The sequence below is a fragment of the Nanorana parkeri genome, unplaced genomic scaffold (genome assembly GCF_000935625.1).
Source record: "Nanorana parkeri isolate BGI_ZX_2015 unplaced genomic scaffold, ASM93562v1 scaffold455, whole genome shotgun sequence".
NCBI lineage: Eukaryota > Metazoa > Chordata > Amphibia > Anura > Dicroglossidae > Nanorana > Nanorana parkeri.
The window spans coordinates 495,823-506,583 of record NW_017306723.1 but is presented as its reverse complement, the minus strand read 5'-3'; the positions used below and the strand labels follow the sequence as shown (position 1 = coordinate 506,583).

The window sequence follows — 10,761 nt, the reverse complement described above, 5'->3', positions numbered from 1 at the left end:
AGGGCTGCTGTACTGGCTATTCACTATAGCCTGTACAGCAGCTGAAGGCGGCCGAGCGGCTCAGCCGCGCCAAAGGCATATGCATCAGCTGATATAACAAGATAAGCAGCGCTAGGAGTTCAATTAGCTGTATATCATACAGGTGGCAGTGAATTAAACCAAAATAGCGTTTCCTTAACACATTACTTACTGCAAAGTGAATGTGATGAATTTTTAGTGTATCGTGTCAACACATCAATATAAATAAATAAATATTGTGATGTAAAATACAAGCTGCTGTATTGAAGACCGCTGGGTCTGAAGAGTTTTAAACCAAATTAACAGCGCTAGTAAGTGAATCAAAAAACCATATAATCGTGTTTGTGAACTACAAATCACAAAAAATAAAATAAAGTGACGGTGAAGTGACAGCCGAAGCGGGGCTAATGGCCTGCCAAAGGCCGACCTTTCGCCCTGCAAATGACAGCCGGGCAAAGGCTGGCTCCGCACAGTTGTAATGACAGATCAGCGTCCTCCAAATGACCTAGGGATGCTGATCTGCCATTAAAAAATAACAACTGGGCGGAGCCGGCCGTGACGTCACGGCTGGCTCTGCCCAGTTGTTATTCATTGGCCAGGACCTGCTAGAAGACTCTAGACGGTGGCTTTCCAATAGGAAACAGTTGGGTGTTTTTTTTAATAAGATCTTTATTTATTTAAAAATGTAACTATTTACATTTGTAAAAAAAAATTCAACCTTTTTTTTCGACTATTTTCATAGATTTTCTATTCTGCTCAGTACCACGGAGGTACCGATCAGAATAGTCGAGCTCTGCGGCATTCGGTTATTCACTCACTGCCGTTCAGCCCCTATGTGAGTCGAAGTCTTTCTGCACTTCGGCTCAGCCGAACATGCAAAACATGTTCAGGTGACCGAAGTGCAGCCGATGTACCCCTGATTTCAGCCCATGTACGGCTAAAATCAGCCGTACTGAGCCGGAGTGAATAGCTGAACACTCCCTCCCTCTTCCTTTTTTCAAGCTAGTAAATGCACAGCTGCTGGAGACTGCTCTGTCCCTCGTGACCTTGTACTGGACAGGAAGTTCAGAGAAGTGGAGCTGAGAGAGTTGGAGCCGTTTAAACATCTGGTGACGGTAGGTGTTTGGTCAAAAATGTAAACAAACACTTTGCTGGGTGACGTATATTTGTTCTGGATTCATTACTGAAAAATACATTTGAGAGTTTAATACTACTTTAAGACAAATAGCTGAATATTTGGGATTTTACAGCAGTCAAACGGGGCACAGAGAAATATTTTGCATGGCTATGTAAAGAGGGATTTGAAAATGCATTTTCTATATTGATGTGAAACCAGCAGCTTAATGGAAATATTCCTATTTGTGCTTGTTAACATGTAAAAAACAAAAGTTTTTCTGCATGGTTTACATATATACTGTACATGGGGCGCCATATTTGCTCATTCCTTTAAAGCAGGGCTGTGCAATGATTCTGCCCTTCTGATTTTTGTATTTCTCTGCAGGACTACCAGACATTGCCTGTCTGACAAAATTAGACCTTCTGCAGTCTCTAGTAATGTGAAAAACCCACAATGCTCCTGGTAGCCAGAGACCATGTGATCTTTGCCTGGGCTTAAGTGAAGTTTGCAGGTAGACCATCCTGGCCAGGTGATGTGGAGAAGGAGGAGGGACTTATTTGTTACTGTAGAATATGTTAAAGAAAAACACCCCTGGCAAAACTTTTATTAACCCTTGCAATGGGGCTATAACTGCAAGCGTTATCTGCTCATTTTTGTCTAAGTGCTAAAAAAAGTTATACTCACCCAAACTGCTGAGCTTTTTTGCCTGCCTCTCTGGTCACTTAAGCATCTCTCTCCCTATGCTACTGCGTTGGAATCTTCCTCAATGTCCTCACAGCTATACACAGTATATAGAACGTGATGATATATGAGACCTTAGAAAGCTGCAGAGTAGGGGAAGCGAGGCTGGAAGGATTGGTCTAAGAGAAAGCTAGCTCTGTGGTTCAGGTGAGCATCACTTTTTTTTTTTTTGCACCTAGACAAAAATTAGCAGTTCACGCCTGCAGTGTGGGGATAGCCTGGGGTTGCCACCTTTTCTTCAAGTGACACCCGAACACTCTAGCGCTGAGTGCAGCTTTTTCTTTTTGGGTGAATATAGAGGAGAGACAGCCAGGGGAGGGAGTAAGGAGACCGGCTATAGAGGATTACAATTCCAGCAATACAGTATGCAACAATACAAAATATAATGAAACAACATACTCTGTATTGTACTGGGGTAGCACCCTGATGTCTACAGGGTCTCAGGTAGCCCGTGTGGGCTCTCAGGTGGGCTATGCGGGGTCTCAGGTGGCCTATGTGGGGTCTCAGTTGGGCTATGCAGGCTTTTAGGAGTGCTGTGCGGGCTGTGTGGTGTCTCACCTGGGGTCCGGAGGCGGGCAGCATGCTTTCAGAAAGATGGAGGAGGAGATGTGGGGGCAGGCCTGAGCCTGTTTACAGGCACCCACAGCTCACAGGAAGATGCAGATGCGGCTGCCTGAAGTCCCACGCTTGCTGGGGACCTGGGCAGACGCATCTGTCAAAAAATGTAAAGTGCCGGTATCAGCATTTGGTGTCTTGTGTCTGGGTGTCAGCTGGCTGGAAACTCAGACACAAGACTCAAAAACCGGAATGTCCGGGTGAATCCCGGACAGGTGGCAACCCTAGGGTAGCCACACTGCAAGGGTTAAGAAAAGTTTTGCCCAGAGTTCTTGTTTAGGTTTTCCTTGGAAATACCTGTTTATGGGGATAGTCTTCCTTGAAAGCTGGGAAGCTGCACACTGCTTGTAATATAATGCACTGATTCCAAATTACGCGCACGTAACCGCAATGTAAAGGCGTCTGCCTGTTCAAAATGCATGAATCGGCATGTGTCAATCTTCTCCCTCCATTGTCAATATTATACACGTTATTTAATGGATGAATCTGAGCATCCCTTTCTTCATCATCTCTGTTGGAGGCATCTAAGGTAGAGATAAGAGGGCCCATTACCGGGCAGGGTATGACCCCCATGGGGACTGCGGGAGGAAGCTATTAATAATGAGATTACTGAAACATGAGCGGAATATATAGACGGCCCATCTGCCGCTGTTCACCTCGCCTTGGCGTTGCGCCCGGCTGCTTTGCAGAGATGTCGTGTATAGGAAAGGCCGCAACAAAACGTTTTCCATCAAACACCTGTTTTTAACATACCATACATCGGCCCTCCAGCTGTTGTGGAACTACAAGTCCCATAAGGCATTGCAAGACTCTGACAGCCAGAGGCAGAAACATGATGGGAGTTGTATTTGCACCTCAGCTGGAGGGCCGAAATTTGGCCAGCCCTGCTTTAATGGATATTTAATAGATATTGCAGTCTGCATCTTGGTAGAAAGATGGCTCAAAGATTAAAGATTGGGGTGGAATGCATAAAAACTGAAGCAGATGGAATCTGGAACAGTTGCCCATAGCAACCAATCAGATTCTATCTTCAGTTTGTTAAGTTAAGCTATGAAAATTAAAGCTGATTGGTTACCACTGCTCGAAATTCTGTCTGCTCCAGTTTTTATGAATCCCCCCCTGTGTTGCATGTATTTTTTTTAAATTGCTCCCCGCATTTACCACCTAGTTTCTTCATCCTTCATTAGGAAGACGGATATAACAAACCACCAATAAGTACAGCTACATAGTCACTAAAAAAGAATGGAATGTATGCTCAAATGCAGCTAGTATAAATACCTGAATCTGCCTAGGTATCAGCTTCCTGTTATCTTCTGCACAGCAGCACTCAGACCGGGAGAGGGAGAAGCAGCACTAGCAGCCAACTAGACTGTGCTGCATACAATGTGCTAACAGGAGGAGAGCAGAACACTGACCTCATCAGCATGCTGCTTCTGTCCAATCAGCATGTTGGGGGGTGTGTCCAGGACCTGCTGTAGAGTTGCATTGCAGGTCCCAGGTCTGCTGTCTGGTAGGTAAAGCTTTTTAATGATACCTCAGCTATGTATTTGATCTGATAGAGTGCAGACAATGATGGTGAGAACATGAAAATGCCATGCAGATAGTGTTCTCAGTGGGAGACTGAACCCAGGCCCCGGGTGCTGCATTGCAAGAGTAGTAGCCATTAAATGGCTCCCAGAAGCAGGCAGAGCCGCATTTTGGTGTTCAGAGCTTCTGATATACATAGTAGATTGCCCACAGTTGGATGGTGGCAAGAAATTCAGAAATGTACAATCAGGGCAGAGCTGTAACTGTATCATATACATGATGTCTATAAAATGAAATACATCCATGGCCCTTAATGTGAGCCAGTAAATATGAACCCAGTGTGTTCCCTGGTTACAGCTTCACCCTCTTTCTAAGTCTACCGCAGGACAGAAATATGTGAAACAAATAAGAGCCCAGTGAAAACCTGCCACTGTTATGATTAGCCACTGTTATTTAACTTGTTGGCTGGGGAAGTTCTTTTAAAAAAACTCTTTCAAAGCATCAAATGTCTTTTTTTTTTTTTCAAATTTACCAACAACGATGCCAGGTAACGGTGGAGACGCACAGACATTACTTGCGTTCAGAGCGTGGAATGGCGCTGGCCTGTCTGTCCACAGAATGATGTCTTTGTTACGGTAATTAGGTATTGTAGTAAGGCCGGGGAACCTTTTTTCCACTTCGGTGGCTCTATGGCACGGCTGCATCCACACATAACATGTCAGAGCAGGTTAATATTCACTTTATATTCAGTGCCGCAAGCTCTGTTAGGTAAATGGCGCTTCTGTGAGACCAATCCTTCGCTGCAGGATAGTTTGCTGATCTACAGATGTTGTGTGGGTGTCATAAGCGGAGACATGGAGAGGAGAACAAGGGAAAAGTACTACTGCTCTTCTGAAACAATTGTCCACTGCCACAATGCCTCTGTAAATTGTACGCATTCACCTCAACATTTCAATATTCCATGTCAAATCGCATGATTATAGAAAAGCATTGTTGAAAAGCATGTGGGAAGCAGAGCAAGGCAGCATCTGTCTTTGGAAGTGGAAGCAAGACCGCATCCTCCTGTATGTCTATTTGGTTTTTATCCCAATGCGGATTATGCCTTGATAATACCATGATGCAACCACGTGCCAAGTGATTGGCATACGGTTTCTTCATGGTCCCATTGATTGCATGGGACAAACTGTAGCCAACCAGAACATTAAAGCATTTCCTTGATTTGATGTAGCCAATCAGAACACAACATTATGCCATATGCAGTTACTATTACGCAGTTAACATTAGGTGATATGCAGTTACCATTACCAGATAACTAAAACTAGTAGAGAGTAATGCATACCAGCATCTTTATTGCTTCACAAAGACCAACAATAAAAAAAATGCAGCTTTCTTTCTTATCCATTGAGGGACACAGGACGTTTTAAACCTTCAGGTTATACTGCCACCTACAGGAGGCCTGAATACTGGCCAGCTCAGGATAACCCCTCCTACTATCAGCATGCCTCAGCTTTTTGCTAGTGTCCTATTAAGAAGGATGTCTTTTCTACAGCTCTGCTGTGCTAAAGACTTTTTCTTCTTTAATATTTTCTGCCCTGTTTCAGAGTTTGTTGGCTCTTTGATCACTCTTTGATTAAGACCTTTGTACAGGGGTCTTCTATGTAGTTCCCCCTGTCCATTCCCCTGTGACTCCATGGGATCTGATTCTGGTCCTCTAAGCGCTCCAGAACCTGCCATTTGACCATTTTAATGCATTAGGGACATATCTCTCTATTCTCACCCACAAGGTGGTGTTTCTTGTAGCCATCATCTCTATGAGGCAGGTGTATCCATTGGCAGCCTTTTTCTGCAAAGGACCCTTTTTGGTTTTGCACAGGAACAGGTTTTCTTGACTAGGTAGTTTCTCCCTTTCATGTCAACCAAGACATTGTTCTTCCTCTGTCCAGCTCCAGATCACCATAAGGAAATTTCCCTCCATTGTCTGGATGTGGTTCGGTTGTGAGAGTCTGTCTCTGAGCCACTGCTTTTTCATTCCCTTTCGGATAGACCCTAAAAAGATGAACCTGCTTCACGTTCCACCATCTTTAGGTGGCTTAGACAGACCATCATCCAATCCTATGGTCTCAAGGATGGGGTTCCACCCTTTGCCATCAAGGTGTACTCTACTAGATCTGTGAGTGCTTCTTGGGCTTTTCAGGATCAGGTATGTGATTCTTAGATTTGCTTGGTCTTCTGTTCGCACGTTCTCTAATTTCTGCCAGGTGGACATTACAGCCTCATCTGGTGCCAGCTTCAAAGATAAGGTCCTTCAAGGCTCTTTGAGCTGCTGGTAGTCTCCAATTCTGTTGCTTTTCTTGCACATGCTAGCTTTTGTTTATGTGTTGCCTACCGCTTAGTTGGGCTGATTTTGGACATCCCGTAGGGTTAAGGCATTCTGTGTCCCTCAATAAATAAATGAGAAAATAGAAAAAAAGAATCGATGATAGAAAGAAAATAGAAAAAAGTTTTTTATACTCATTGTAAACTCCTTTTCTTGGAGTCCATTGAGGGATACAGGTCCCACCTCTCTGTAATCAGGATCATACTCTTGGCACTGATTTGCTACAAAACTGAGGCATCCTGGTAGTGGGAGGGGTTATCCTGAGCTGGCCTACAATTTGTTTCTTTGCCTGTGTCCAATCATCCTGTAGGTGGCAGTATAGCCCAAAGGCACTGATTTTCTACAAAACTAAGGCATGCTGGTAGTAGGAGAGATTATCCTGAGCTGGCCTACAATTTGTTTCTTTGCCAGTGTCCAATCATCCTGTAGGCGGCAGTATAGCCCAAAGGCACTGATTTGCTACAAAACTGAGGCATACTGGTAGTGGGAGGGGTTATCCTGAGCTGGCCTACAATTTGTTTCTTTGCCTGTGTCCATTCGTCCTGTAGGAGGCTGTATAGCCCAAAGGCACTGATTTGCTACAAAACTGAGGCATGCTGGTAGTGGGAGGAGTTATCCTGAGCTGGCCTACAGTTTGTTTGTTTCTTTGCCTGTGTCCAATCATCCTGTAGGCGGCAGTATAGCCCAAAGGTTTAAGAATGTCTATGTCCATGAATGGACTCCTTTAAGTAAAGTACAAAAATCCTATTTTACTTAATGTGATCAATTTTAATTCATTAGATCAATTTCTTCTATTTAACAATGTTCATATTTTCCTTCCAGTCTTCCACCCCTCAGTCTTTTTCCTGCTGCCCTTTCGCTGGTCATTGCATTCAAGTACAAAAGACACGGTGACAACAGCTTGGTGAAAACAGAGATAGCATTTTCCCCTGCTCCCCTCTGACCGGAATGTACAAAGAAGGAAGCCCGAAGGAGAAAAACTGTGGGATGCTGTATTTTTAACACTGGGAGGAATAATTCAAAGAACCGTAAATAAAATGTAATCTTTCATTTCCAGCGATAAAATGTACAAAATAGTTTTTATCCATGTTCTCTATCTAGAAGAAGGAATGGAGTCTATTTCTGTGACTGAACCGATGTGAAGAAAAGTAACAATGTGGCATTTTCCATCCTTGTAACCTTTAATTGTCTGTGCCGGCGCGCTGACTCAGGGACGTCTCTACGCCAATTGAGACACCAATTTCGCTTCCATTCAATTACATTATTCAAATCAATGGACTGCATGACATTCTAGCATCATTTTTAACAGGCTTTTCCTGAGCCCAATCTTCCAACAGCTACTAAACGGCTGCGGGGAAGGGGCCAGGTAAAGGAGAACAAACAGAAGGCTGTTGTTTTAAAAGGAAGGAACTGCAGGAATCACGATATGCTTTCCAAATGATCACTTTACCTTGTTCTCTTACTACCAGCAAACATCCAGTTAGCGCCTGACACCCTGAAAAACTCTGCATCTGTGTCCACTCCATTCAGGGATAAGTCAGGCATTAAAGCCAAACTCTGGAGAGGGAATCCCTGCCCATCTAAACAATACCCATCACCATTTAGTCGCCCCAGTAATGAGAAATCTAACTGACAAACCCCTCTTCTGGATTGCATTCAGGTTGGATTTGGATTTTTGTTGTCTCTTCCTCCATTGCATATATTTTCTCCTTACTTCCTGTCCATATGACACCCTGCCATCTTAAGAAAAAAAGTGAGGGGCAATCTCAGTGGGGACGTTTCAAGCATTAAAAACCTGACCACAGTTTTAACCTGAAATCTATTCAAAGCCAAAAAGAAAGTTGGGGCTGGAGGTCTGCCCCTAAAGTGATATTAAAGTCAAAAGGGTTTTAAGCTATTTAAAATGCTGATTGTATCGCTTACAATGGATGCTGATTCTTGATGTTTAAACGTTTTAGCTTGCTGCAGATTCAGCTGGGCCCCTGAACTCTGGTCCTGATATCCTGTTATAGGGTGGTTCTTTTCCCTTGCTATGTGGGGGCCCTATGGAGCCACCCTTGTGTGTGCTAGTAATATGTGTGTGTGTCCACAATCTCACGTGCACAGCAAAGCACTCCAGTCCCCTACTTCCTGCTCCTCCTTCCTTATTCTTCCCTCTGAACTTCCTGTCCAGTAGAAGATCACAAGGGGTAGAGCACAGTCTCCAGCAGCCGTTCATCTACTATCATGGAGAAGGGAAAAGTGAAGAGGGAGAAAGGAGAGGTGAGCTGGGGGAGGGAAGTGTCTTGCCTTGCTGTGCCTGGGTGTTTGTGGTGACACACACAGTTTACTAGCACACACAAGGGGGCTACATAGAACCCTACAAGGGAAAGGAGCCGCCCTAAAATAGGATATCAGGACCAGTGCTGATTCTGCAGGTAGCTCAAACTTTGAACCATCAAGGAGCAGCATCCCTTGTAAGTGATATAATGAGCATTTGAAAGAGCTTAAAAACATTTTGACTTTAATATATCAATTTATCCATATCAAGTTTTGGGGTGCAAGTCAGTAAAGGACGAATTGTAATCCCTGCGCCAGAAACAACTGCTCTGGGCAGTGGCAGAGCTAAGGAACAAAGGGCCCTGGTGCAAGATTTTTTTTTGGGCCCCCCCCCCCATAAACCCACAAACACAGCGCTCTCCTTTCGCAGCGCTCGGCCGGCTGTCACTTTCTCTCCTCCCCGCTGGGACACAGAGCAGCGCCCAGCGGGGAGGAAAGAAAGCAGGGATGTGCAGGGACGCTGACACTCCCGGCGGAGAGACCAGGGGCCCGCCGGGCGCTGGATACTGATCCGGCGGCCGGCATCTTGCTTGGGCCCCCCCAGAGCCTGAGGCCCCGGGCGCCCGCAACGCCTGCACCGGCGGTGGTTCCGCCACTGGCTCTGGGCACCAAACATCCAAGTACTACATTTAGGGGTTCCATCAAGGTTAAGTGTCAGAAACTGACCATTGTTTTATAAGGTGTAATAAAATCATTTTCTAGGTGAGATAAATGTACTATTGGCTCTTATGGGAAAGCTGCAGCAAACTACACAGCACACTGGTGTGAAGGGTACAAATAAAATGATGACACAGAACCCTCCTTGCGCGCCTTGCACAATCTTAGTGAAGAATGCAGATGGACCTGATCATTTCAGAATCTTCTCGTGTCTTCCATGAGCCATTCATACAATACAGATGTCTTCATCCAGCGACTGGCATTTTGGTTTCCTGCTTGGAGCAGAGTGTAAAATGAGTGTCTCCACTCTCAGACACACTACAAGCCAGTCAGAGACCACTGAAGGCACCAGCACATGAAAGCAGACAAAAGACCTGAAAGACGATCCGGCAGCGGGTCACTGACCCTTTGTCCACCGTACCAAAGAGGTGCTGAGTGACATTGTGATCTGACCCGGCTGTTGGCTTATCCTGTTACCAGAGATGACAAGGAGATAAGAAACCTGATGAGGTGTAAGTCAACATTTGCTGGCAGTGCCAAGGGACTGGCAGCCAAGGAGAACCAGTCATCAGTGCAAACTACAGGCAGTAGTGATGTACCGGAACAAAATACAACAGCAGTGATATGCAGCATAGGAACCAGTGGCATTGCTGTGGTATGGGAAGGTCCCCAGTCATACACGTGAGAGGACATATTGCAGATCTGAGCAGTGTTGACGGAATAGAAATAATCTTCTCAGGGATAACTATCAGTTACACTGCAATATTTTATTTTTTAAGCCTGCGCTGTGTGCATCGGAACACAAACCCCTCTGACCAACAAAAGTAAAGCGTGAAATCACTCCACAGGAGGGTGCTTTGTTGCTCTTCTGAAGACGAAGGGCCTGAACCCCCTGGGGCACAAGGCTCCTGACAGGGGCAAGGTACCCTGGTCTACCTAGACCAAAACCAAGCATTCCCCGATCGTTAGGGACCAGACGAAGCCAATCCACCAAGTACTTGTTGAGGGTTATCCCAAAGAAAGATGCCCTGTCTGGAGAGACAAAAGACTCGATGGCCACAGAATCTCTCTCCAGACATCAGGACGGGCCCTGAAGGAACCCACATCGTCCGTCCCACGTGGCATAAATAAAGTGCTGTAAAATAAGTGCCAGTGCGAAGCATGGCAGGCCTTTGCAGCTGAAATAAAAAGTTCTCCCAGTTAGTAATAAGGCCTCCTTGGGAAGTATGTGCAGAAAAAGCCTGGAGTGCTGTGTCAATGCCACACAGTGGGGTTTCAGACCCTTAGTGTTTTTTTGGCACCCTTGGGGCACCAACCCCAGGGCACACAGCACTGTGGACTCTCTGCCCTCTCATCCCCCTTGACAGACAAGGAAATCCCCATTCCTACC

General features: G+C 45.3%; 1 protein-coding gene across 1 annotated transcript in view; it reads right to left on the bottom strand.

The window, feature by feature from the left end:
- Positions 1-10,761, bottom strand: part of FAM69B (family with sequence similarity 69 member B) — a 91,691-nt gene that overhangs the window by 73,887 nt on the left and 7,043 nt on the right. The window lies entirely within an intron of this gene.